Here is a 10,632-nt window from a genome sequence, read left to right as displayed (position 1 = left end):
TGTAATCCATAAGCTTCTCCAGGGAACTCCAGGCATAGTGATGCTTTACTAATCATCCATACCAGGAAGCATGACTAAAAGCACTGACATTGTCAGCAAACACTTGTAGGTGCAGTAAAATCCTTCTCAATCCAGGACACAGTGTCCTGCATTGCATAATGGGTTCTTTGTCTTTTGTCCGCACCAAACCTTGTCTGACAGAAGGAGAAATGAGGTTCAGTACCTGATGATATGCAAAGATGGGAGTCAATCTTTGCTAGTTTCAAACTTATCTCATTCTTTCCCTCAATCTTCCTCTCTCCCCATGGTTAATGTAGTCTTAGGCCTGTTAAAACCCATTCTGCCTAAAACTGGGATAGTACTAGAAACCCCAACCCTCAAAGACAGTCTGCACTCAGAGAGCCTTGTGAACACTAAATTCAACTACATCTCCTCCCTTCCTACACTTTCCCTGCTTTGTTCCCTTGAGGGCCCAGCCTCTGTAGAGATTCCCAAGTCCAGTTCTGTGGCTCTGCTATCTAGCCTCCTCCAAATACCCAGTTCATCCCGTTTTCCATAAGTCAGTAAGGATCTTAAACCAACAAAGTTCCAGGATTCCTTTCATTCTGATTTACCAGGTGCCCAGATAAAACACTGTTTTGTTTTGTTTTGTTTTGTTTGAATTTTTGGTACCACACCTGGCAGTGTTCAGGGTCTACTCTTGTTTCTGTACTCAGGGATAAATCCTGGTGGGCTTAGGCTTATGGTGCCTGGGATTAAACCAGGTTGAATACATCCTATGCAAATGCCTACCTGCTGTACTATCTCTCCAGCACCTAAAACACTCTTTTTCTACCTCTCCTTCAGCTTTGCACCTCAAATGGTGTATGCAATATTGTTTTCCTCTAATTTATTTTGAATATAGAAAAAAATGGTTGTATATATATTAAAAATATTGCTATATAGAACTATTGTATATATTCAAATATTCAGGCTAGTTCTCCTGGATAATCATAAAACTTTTAGCATTGTAATCTATCAGATATATCTTATTTACTGTTTTATTCAACTTAATAGCTGCTGTAATAAATTAAATACCATTGACTTAAATACCATTTAAACAACATACATTTATTTTTTTCTTAGTTCTAAAGGCTAGGAACTAAACTTCTGCTGAGGACTCTCATCCTGACTTATAGATACCATTTTCTTGCTATAGTTACACATGGTAGAGAGATAGTCACTCATTTCTCTCTTCCTAAGGGTATTAATGTTATGGCAAGGTATCTACTATTGGGGTATAATTACCTCTCATAGTCCCATTACTGAGCATCATTACTCTGGAATCAGGACTTCAACAGGTAAATTGGGGGGGGGCATGTATAGATCATAGCACCCACAGGTTATTTTTTACAATATTTTTATCTTATACATTATATAGGTATTTCCCAATTTAGGGACCTGGAATCAGCCCTAGGTAGTCTATGCAAAGTAATATATCTGTGACATTTTGAAACAGTCCAGAGGGATATTCAATCAGAAACATCAGAAAACCAATGCCTGAAAGGAAAGAGCCTTGAGTTTGGGTAGTGAATGAAATGGGGAAAACAAAATCTCTTCAGCTGTGGGCTCTTCAGACTCTATTTTTTTTTCAGGAATGATCCCTGAGTGCAGAGCTAGCAATAAGCACTTAAAAGCTATGGGAGCCACTTGGCCACTGAGAAAAAAGAAGGTATCAATCTTTTTTGTGTGTGCAAGGCACTATAAAAATATGTTCTAATCACATGTCTGTCAAATAACTATTAATATCTACATTTTATACATGTTCAGACTCTAATTTTAGGGTTTGCTTTGAGTGAATTGAGGCCTGAGCAGCACCTGGCTCTGGCAATCATAACTTCTGAGCACCCTAAGCCAATAAACTAAGCACCTCTATACAAAGGCAGATGCTATTAAGAGAACTTAGAAAACACAGGAAGCCTTTGCATATTGCCTGACTTTTCGATGATCTCAGTACATCAGAAGATTATTTTTGAATTCACAAGAAGGTTAAATCTGTTCAAGAAGTAGGAGGCCTGCTTGAACATACAAGTTGATGTCTTTGACAATAACACATTAAGTTTCCCATTACCAATTATTTCTAAGACTGACATCTAAATCCCAGGACTCTGGTCAGACTCAAGGAAATTAGTCCCTGGGGAAATCTTCCTCAGTTTTCTGATGAGTGCTACTTGCCCAGAGGCTGGTCCTTACTGATACATCATATGTTCCTCATGGGCAGTCACTCTGCATCCTGTGTCTCTCCTTATTGAAGACAGAGATACCTATAAACAGAAATTTAAAGCTAAAATTAAAGTTTTAAGGCTGCCTTGATTAAATTATAAATAAAACACTGAATTCCAGTAACATGGCTTTCTTTAAAAAGAGAGCTTTGACCTTTACTGCTGCAGATGTCTTGCATCCCTAAGCAAAACCTTAGTGGGGTCAGAAAACCTTCACGGAAAGAAAGTGGGTTCACAAGCAGACAATTATGAAATATGAAATAATTGAGACAAAATGCATTGTATGGGGACCCACATCTATGAGACAAGAAACAACTTTACTTTTCAGCTGATGACATTTTAAGCACAACTCTGGTATGCAAGGTATTTCCAGGGGAACAAAAGGCTGAGGATAAAAGAAAGGCTAATTTCTTACATATCAAAATAGTACCTGGCCCTAGGAGTCATTACTGATGTAAATTAAGGGATAGCAGGAAATCCTGGTTTTCTCCTGATAACAAATATACTTAACCTGAAGGAAACAGTATTCTAGCTAGAGGCTAAGACCCACTTCCTATGATCTGGTAATAGAAAGAGATTAAAACTAAAGACAGGGGTGCAGAATTATTCAAAGTGACAGGGAAAGTTCCTGAGATAAAAATCATTCTGCTGTGGTGCTCAAAGGCAGGGAGAGAAGACCATTGTCTTGAAGATGCTATGTTTTGATTTGGTCATAGGAAGCAAATAGTCTAACAGAAAGAGAGGTATCTGGCTTGGCTTTAGAGATGCAAATATACTTAGCCAGCAGGGAACTTCTAGCAGTTTTCTTTGGTACTAAAATTTCTTTATGACTGCAGGATAACTAAAGTCGAATACTGTGGTTTGCAAAGGAGACAAAGTCAAATAAATAAAAGTAAAGAGATATATAATGTCACAGCCATGTCAGAAATATGACAGAAATATCACCAGTGATCCATGCAAGGGTTCTCCAACGGGCCTTCTGGCAGAGATATTTCTTGGGAGAAAAATTAGGCACTGCACTAGGAAAGCCAAAAGCCACATCTGGTGTGTGTTTTCATAATACTGGAGACATGCATGCTGCATGCCTCGACACTTTACAACTTAATGAAAAAAAAATAGATTTTTTTCCTTTCAGTGAAATCACTACTTTTCTCTAGAACACTGTTCTTGCTTTTAAAGATGGTTAAAAAGTATTTTTATTTTACCTGTTTCATCTCCATATTGTAGGGTTTCAAATTTTCAGCACATTTTGGTTATCAAGAAGAAACGTTTTATTTACTTAGTATCAGAAATCAAAGCATTTTTCCTCTAGAAGGGTGTTCACTATCCAAAATTAACAAACAATCACTGAATTCAAAAACTGTATTTCATGGTGGATGTTACTTCACATCTAAATCAGCTTAATCATAAACTACAGGGAAAAGGAAACACAATTTTTTCGATTTAGAAGTTATTTCATTTGAAAACAAATTATCTGTTTTTGCTCAAGATTTTGAGAGAGAAACTATGATTCACCTTCCAAGCCTGTTGAAACATCGCCAAGATAATAATTCTGATATTGGCATTACCTATTTTAAAACAGCACTTTTTAAATATGAAGGAAGCTTTTCTCAAGAGGTTTCAGGATTTCAGAAACAGCAAAGCAGCATTGGCCTTTGTTAAAAAACCTTTGGATACCACTGTAATGGAATTACATTTTTCTTCCTTTAATATAGACATTGGCAACTTTGAAATGCAATTTCTGGATTTAAAAAACAAAGAACTGTGGAGCTCGAAATTTTAATGTCTTGTGTGCTAATTTAGAAAGATTGGATAAACACAAATGTGAACTTAGTTCACAACACAAGTGGTCTGCTTTGAGAACCTGGAGAAGGAAGATATGTTGATTTTTAACACCTGGAATAGTATTCCTGACTCATATAATCAACTAAAAAAGCTAGAGTTTGCTGTTCTTTCCTTGTTCAGGTCTACATATTTATGCGAACAATCATTTTTGAGCATAAATCTTATCTAGAGTAGATTGAGAAATCGTCTCATCAATGAGAACCTGGAATCGTACCTAAAATTAAAAACAACAACATACAAACCTGACTTACTCAAACTATCCTAGGAAATGCAAAGCCAATGTTCACATTAGTGTTTGTGACTTTTTCAGTCATTGTCAGGATGTAATTTTCTCTACATTGTAAGGAAAATTTTTATGGAATTTAACATTATTGATAAATAATATAATTTTAAAGTTTTTGTTTTATTAGTTGTGTTATTTGTATCCTCCCGACCTATGTGGATACTTGCATGCAGAATATTCTCAATAAAAGTTATTAAAACTAAAAACAGTGTACCATCCTATGTATTTTCGGTTTTAAAAATGTGGCTCTCAGGGCTGGAGAGATAGTATGGAGGTAAGACATTTGCATCTCATGCAGAAGGTAGGTGGTTCGAATCCCGGCATCCTATATGGTCCCCTGAGCCTGTCAGGAGCTATTTTTGAGCATAGAGCCAGGAGTAACCCCTCATCGCTGCCAAAAACAAACAAGCAAACAAACAAAAACAAAAAAATTAAAAAACCTCAAAGACCAAAAAAAAAAAATATGGCTCTCAAAATAAATTTCAATCGTGTGTTTTGGCGATAAGCATTAACCTCAAACTCTCTATGTCTTTGTGCATTTTGAAACTTAATGTTGAGTTCACTCACTCATAATATCTCGTGGTATAAATTAGACAAGTCCAGAAGCTGGGTGTGGGTATGCAGAAAGCCTAATTTTCAGAACCATGTAGGGCCAAGTACATTGATTTGTACAAACCTAGGAAATCATAAAAGTGCTTGCCATGTCCCAGGATTGGGCTTAGCCTTTTACGTGTTATCTTGTTTGATCCTCCTAATAAATTTGCATAATGGTGTGATCATTATTTTCATTTGCCAACAAAAATCAGCAGCCCTGGCCTTCTACCCAAATTGGCACAGTGGCAGAGCTACACCAGACAGGAGATTGTTGTCTTCCAAATAAATGCTTTTTCTGACAAGTGCACTGGATTAAATGCAATTAATAATGATATAAAGAAATGCCTGAAAATTAATAGCTATAAATCTGGGACAGATGGAGTTTAAATAGCAAGCAAGACACATACTTGACATGTATTTTATTCTATGAAAAACTATACACAAATGTCAGAAGAGAGGTTAATAGGTATTAAGATAATTACCTTGCATGTAACTGACCCCAGTTTACTTTTTGGCACTATAAAGCCTCACCAGGATTGGTTGGTGATCATGAAATCAGGAGTAAGCCCAGAATAATGCTGGTATAGACCTCCCCCCAAATCAAAATAAAGAACTATTTTATAGCCCTTCAAAATAAAAATAAAAAGTAAACTATATGAAAAGTGGAGGCTGGAATGTAGCACAAGTGGTAGAGCTCATATCTAACAAGTGGAAGACTAGTTTCATTCTGGACATGGGGGGGTAGACAAAGAGAGAGGAGTGGGGACACTTGCATCACACTGCAGTCTTCTTATTGCCCAGTTCCCATAAATCAGTGAAGGAGTTACTCCAAACTAGAGCTTTGTAGACAACTGAACATTGAGGACCACTAAGACTGCATCAAACTATACTCAGAGGACCCACACTATGTCTTCTATTTCTTCTATTAACCCACAACTATGGCATATCACAACCTTGCTTTCCAATTCAGCTTATCTCTGATGCTTTCACTGAATTTTAGCTCTGTCTAACTAAAGATCAAAAAAGTGCAGTCACAAAAAAAAATGGGACTATTTTTCACTTCACGCAAAATGTCATTGAATCACAACTCTATGAGCTCTTCCATGATGATGTTAATGACTTAGCTTAGAGCTTTCTCTCTGGAAAGGCAGGTGTCACCACACTGAAATTAAAGGGCAAATCAGTCCCCCTTCCGTTCACCCCTCCCGTCTTCTGCACTGTATATCCCAAGTTCTGATCCCAATGAACAGTCCCTCTCCCAATGACTCACAAATTGTTTTCCCCATAGGTGGTATTGCTTACTTCCCCAGAGGTGGATTGTAAGTACCCCTGAATTTGCTTTTAAAAAATCTTAATTTCCAGCACTTCAGAATGGGACCCCATTGCTGTCCTTTATCAAGATGAGTCATTCATCATAGTAGCAGACTGGGACCCTAGCCTGAGCTGACTGGGTTCCCTACAAGAAGTCGATCCTGGACACATACATGAATGTCACTTGGGGATCTGGGATGCCACCAACAATGAATTATAGGCATCAGGGGAGAAGTCTCCCTGAGTCTTCAGATAAAACATAACCCAGCTGATCACTTATTTGTGGACATCCAGCTCCAGAACCGTGACAGTGGAACAGCTCATGATTGCCCCCTTGACACTGAACCTGTCTCAGAAACTCTAATTCCACTAGTTTATGCTCTCTAGCATCTACTCTTCTATTTCTCTACTCATGTGGGGCTGACAGCCCTACTGGCTCTGCTGCTTTGTTTTAATATACAGGATTTGAATCTGAGGGACTCCCAGATACAAAAATTCCAAGAGAAGTCACCTCCTTTTGACTTGTGATTGCTGTTGTCTATGAAAATTTTTGACTTGCTAGTGTTGAGGCTATCTTTTCTTTCTACCTATTCTATGGACAACAGCTCTTGCCCAGGTTAGCCCAAGTTGCCCAGAAGAATGGGAGCTTCTTCCACATTGGGTGCTGGTTGCTTCTCAAGAGGCTCACCAGGATTCATGTTGTCTCTCCTGGGTCTGAGGGGAGATTGGTGGGAGGCAGACATAAAAAAAAAAAGTCATCACAAGTATCTAAAATTGTGGAACAATGGTCTGGAGTACTTGAGAGTGATGGAACATCACACCTGTTTGCAGTTTTTGTTTCAATTGCTGATGAACCCGGTACCCCATATAGATGTTTTCCCTGGGCCTTTACCCCAATACTTCTGAAATACTCTGAGGCTCTATTGATAAAAGAGCTTAGAATCCTGACAAGTGTTCTGTAATCTTCCAGAGAAGACCACAGGCCAGTTGCCTACCACTTTTATTTTGTGTGGACATTAGCTGGGGCTGAGAGGAGGAGCAGTCAATTAAGGTGTGTCTTGTTTGATTAGAAGGTTCTCTGGGGGCAGCTAAGAAATGCAGCTGACCCTGGTTCTGTTCTTGGTACCACATAAAGTACCTGAGTATCACTAGAACTATTCTCTGAACAGAGGCAGGAGTAAGTCTTGATCACCCCTAGGTATGGCCCAACAACTTAAATACATTCCCACCCCAAATCAAAGACAGAAACACAGAAACTCAAATCTCTATGATCTTATAGAGGCCTCTGTCCTACTTCTTTAGGCTTCTATGGAAAAGAGCTACATATGCTGCTAACCCTAATGGACCAAAAGGATGGTGCCTTGTTTTGCTCTCTTCCATAGAACAGTCATGATATATCAGAGACTACAGAATCTTGGAAAGAGGAGATCACATTGTAAAACAAACAGAAGAAAAACACGGATAAGAACTCACCATTCAGGGAGTTGTGCTGCAGAGAGAAGTGGGAGCACTGAGCATGATCTTGACTTATGCTCCCTGCTTAACCTTCATCCAGCACCAACCAGCTCAGGGCTCTGGAACACAGAAGGCCTTCTCTTCAGGGAGCTCCAGATGTCTCCAAAGGCAGGTGAGCATGGAGAGAAGCTAGAGGGAGGAAGGGAAGGTAAAAATCGACTCACACTGGAATTAAAGGAGGAACCTGGATATGGAGAAGGGAACCCAGACTCTAGATTAAACTGACTTGACTTTGCATGACTCCCTTTTCAAAGAAGAAAATTTTCAACATTCCTGTATTAATGTACTTTTATGCAAACAAATATAAAGTGACTTCCCCAACTCCGAAAGCTAGAACAACCCTATGGTACATCTAGCTTCCCTATTGTGTGGAGAGAGTATCATCATTTTGAGAAACACTGTGATAACCCCAGATGGGACAAATAGTTAAGAGGACACAGATGTAGATAGGATAAGTACTTGGGATCACTAAAAAAGACATAACTTTATCAAGTTGCTTAATTGATAAAAGCAAAAATCAGGATAATAACTACTGGGATACGGGAGGGCTTTTAATAATTAATATGTATGTGAAGAGGGCCTAGAGACAACGATATTATCAATCAAAAATCACATTAATGAGTAAACCAGACTCAGCTGAGTTCCCAAGGAGAATAGGAGGGGGAACTAGGTTAAGATGGCCCTTGTCCAATCTATGCTTCTTAGAAATGAGGCTCCGTGCAACCCACAATGATGATACCACAGCCCACATGGGGCTGACATTTTCTGCAACTAATTATCCATGTCGTACACTACAGAATAAGGTTTTACAGGAAGTGTGCATGATGAATGAGCAAATCTGCTGCCTGATTATAATGTGAAACAAAATTTAGAGAGCAAAGAGTAATCAGATATAGAAGAGAGACTGACAAAAAGAATTGATGATGTCCTGAGATGTCTAACTCAGAAGACTCAGAGCTGATTCCCCACAGAGCTGCTTTAATCAATGCAGAGGCAGGTAGCACAGGTTTGGTTATAGCAGGCACCCTGAAACTGCCACAGCACACTGAGCAAAACATCTACTTACTCGAGGAAATGGAAGGATCTATTTCCTTCTCTTAAAACAACACACAGTAGAAATACTAAAATACTACCTGTATTTTGTTGTGGGAAAGCCACAACATTGTCTTATTAATTCTATTCAATTTGCATGTGTGTATGTGCATATATATTTATGCATTTTTAAAAAGCCAGACCTAAATTCCACAAAAATTTTGAGAATACAAGTTATTATTTCATCCTTTCCTGACCTGCAATTGTTGAAAGTTATTTTGTTGAAAGTGATAATTTCATAAGAGCCCAAATTTGAAAAAATAGCAGATGATAAATATATTTTCTCTCTCTCAATATATGATTATGACAAAAAATTGTGAAGTTTAATATTGTATTTAAGCCAATGTTGGCAATTAGTGAGTCAGTTTTACTTTTCCCGTGATTACTAATTTTTTTCTGAAAAATAAATATGCATTTATGGGAATTTTATTTTGACATTTGTCAAAATTTCAAATATAGATATGAAAATAGGCAATATTTCTAGATCAACACATACCCTCATGTTAGAACTACAATCTGAACTGAGAGCTTTTGGAACACAGTGCATCCAGCTATCAATAGGGTGAAGAATGAGATTCTGCAGTAAGATGCAGTTTTCCCAGGGTGAGAAGGAACAAAGAAGGTTTAGGTTAAAGTTGCACTTTTCTTGACTTCAGGCAGTGCAGAATGGGTGCTGTCCTTTATTTAGACACTATTGGTCAAAAATGTTGGTCTACATTGTTGCCTAGCAATGTCCACTTTCTTGCAATCAAAACAAAGCAAAGCCAACTTTTGAGACCTAGATAACATCATTCAATGGAGAAATAAAGCATCCCCAAACTCTAGCACTTAAAGGCTGAATCCGTAGAGCTCTCCTTACTGATGGCTCCATACACTTTTCTCTGCACAGAGCTGGGGACTTATGCCACTTTCTTGCCTTCCAATTCCCCTATCAATGGCTCCACCTTCAATCTGCAACACACAATCCCTTATAGTACAGTAACATCATAAAGAACTAGGTTGGCTTCACAGATCACTTGATATGAAGAGTCACCTCTTCCAAGACCACCGCCTCCTAAATCATTCCTTACAATGCGATACTTATTGTAATCTGATTCAACTGCTTTGCTCTTTCAAGTGGATGTTCATAAAGTGTTGGCAGCACTTCAACCTCTCCTCATAATAGCAGGCTGTGAACTTGGGGCTTCAGAGGCTGTCTTGGGAAAAGGTGTACTTCAAGAATGGGAAAGAAAAGGAATTGGTATTAGTGTTAGTTCATTATGACATTTATGACATCTATTAATATATTTGATCATTTGTTAAGAATGAGTTCAGGAACTCTTTTTAAAGAAATGTTTTATAGTTACCTGATTTTATAATACTGTTAATCATATTTTTATGCCTACATCATTCCAGCATCACATATAACAACACAGAGCTTGCCTCCCTCACCAGTGCTCCATTGACTCCCTCAAACCACCACAATGTTACTCCACCCTGGATTTACGTGTAGCGACCTGAGACCCACCCATTTCTGGGAGGGGTCTTGGGTACCGGATAATAGGTGTGACCTTACCTGCAAAGCCCGGCCCATTCCTGGGAGGGGTCTTGGAATAGGTAGATAAACCCGGAAGCCAAGGGATTAGGGGGCTTTTGCCTTTTGGCCCTGCTGGGCTCGCTGAGGGAGATGGCTGAAAGAGGATAAGACGCAGGGCAAGCCTAGAATGGCTGTATGCTTGAAAGGTTATGAGT

The sequence above is a fragment of the Suncus etruscus genome, chromosome 8, assembly GCF_024139225.1.
Source record: "Suncus etruscus isolate mSunEtr1 chromosome 8, mSunEtr1.pri.cur, whole genome shotgun sequence".
NCBI classification, from domain to species: Eukaryota; Metazoa; Chordata; class Mammalia; order Eulipotyphla; family Soricidae; genus Suncus; species Suncus etruscus.
The sequence above is the reverse complement of the archived record's forward strand: the minus strand, read 5'-3'. Positions refer to the sequence as shown.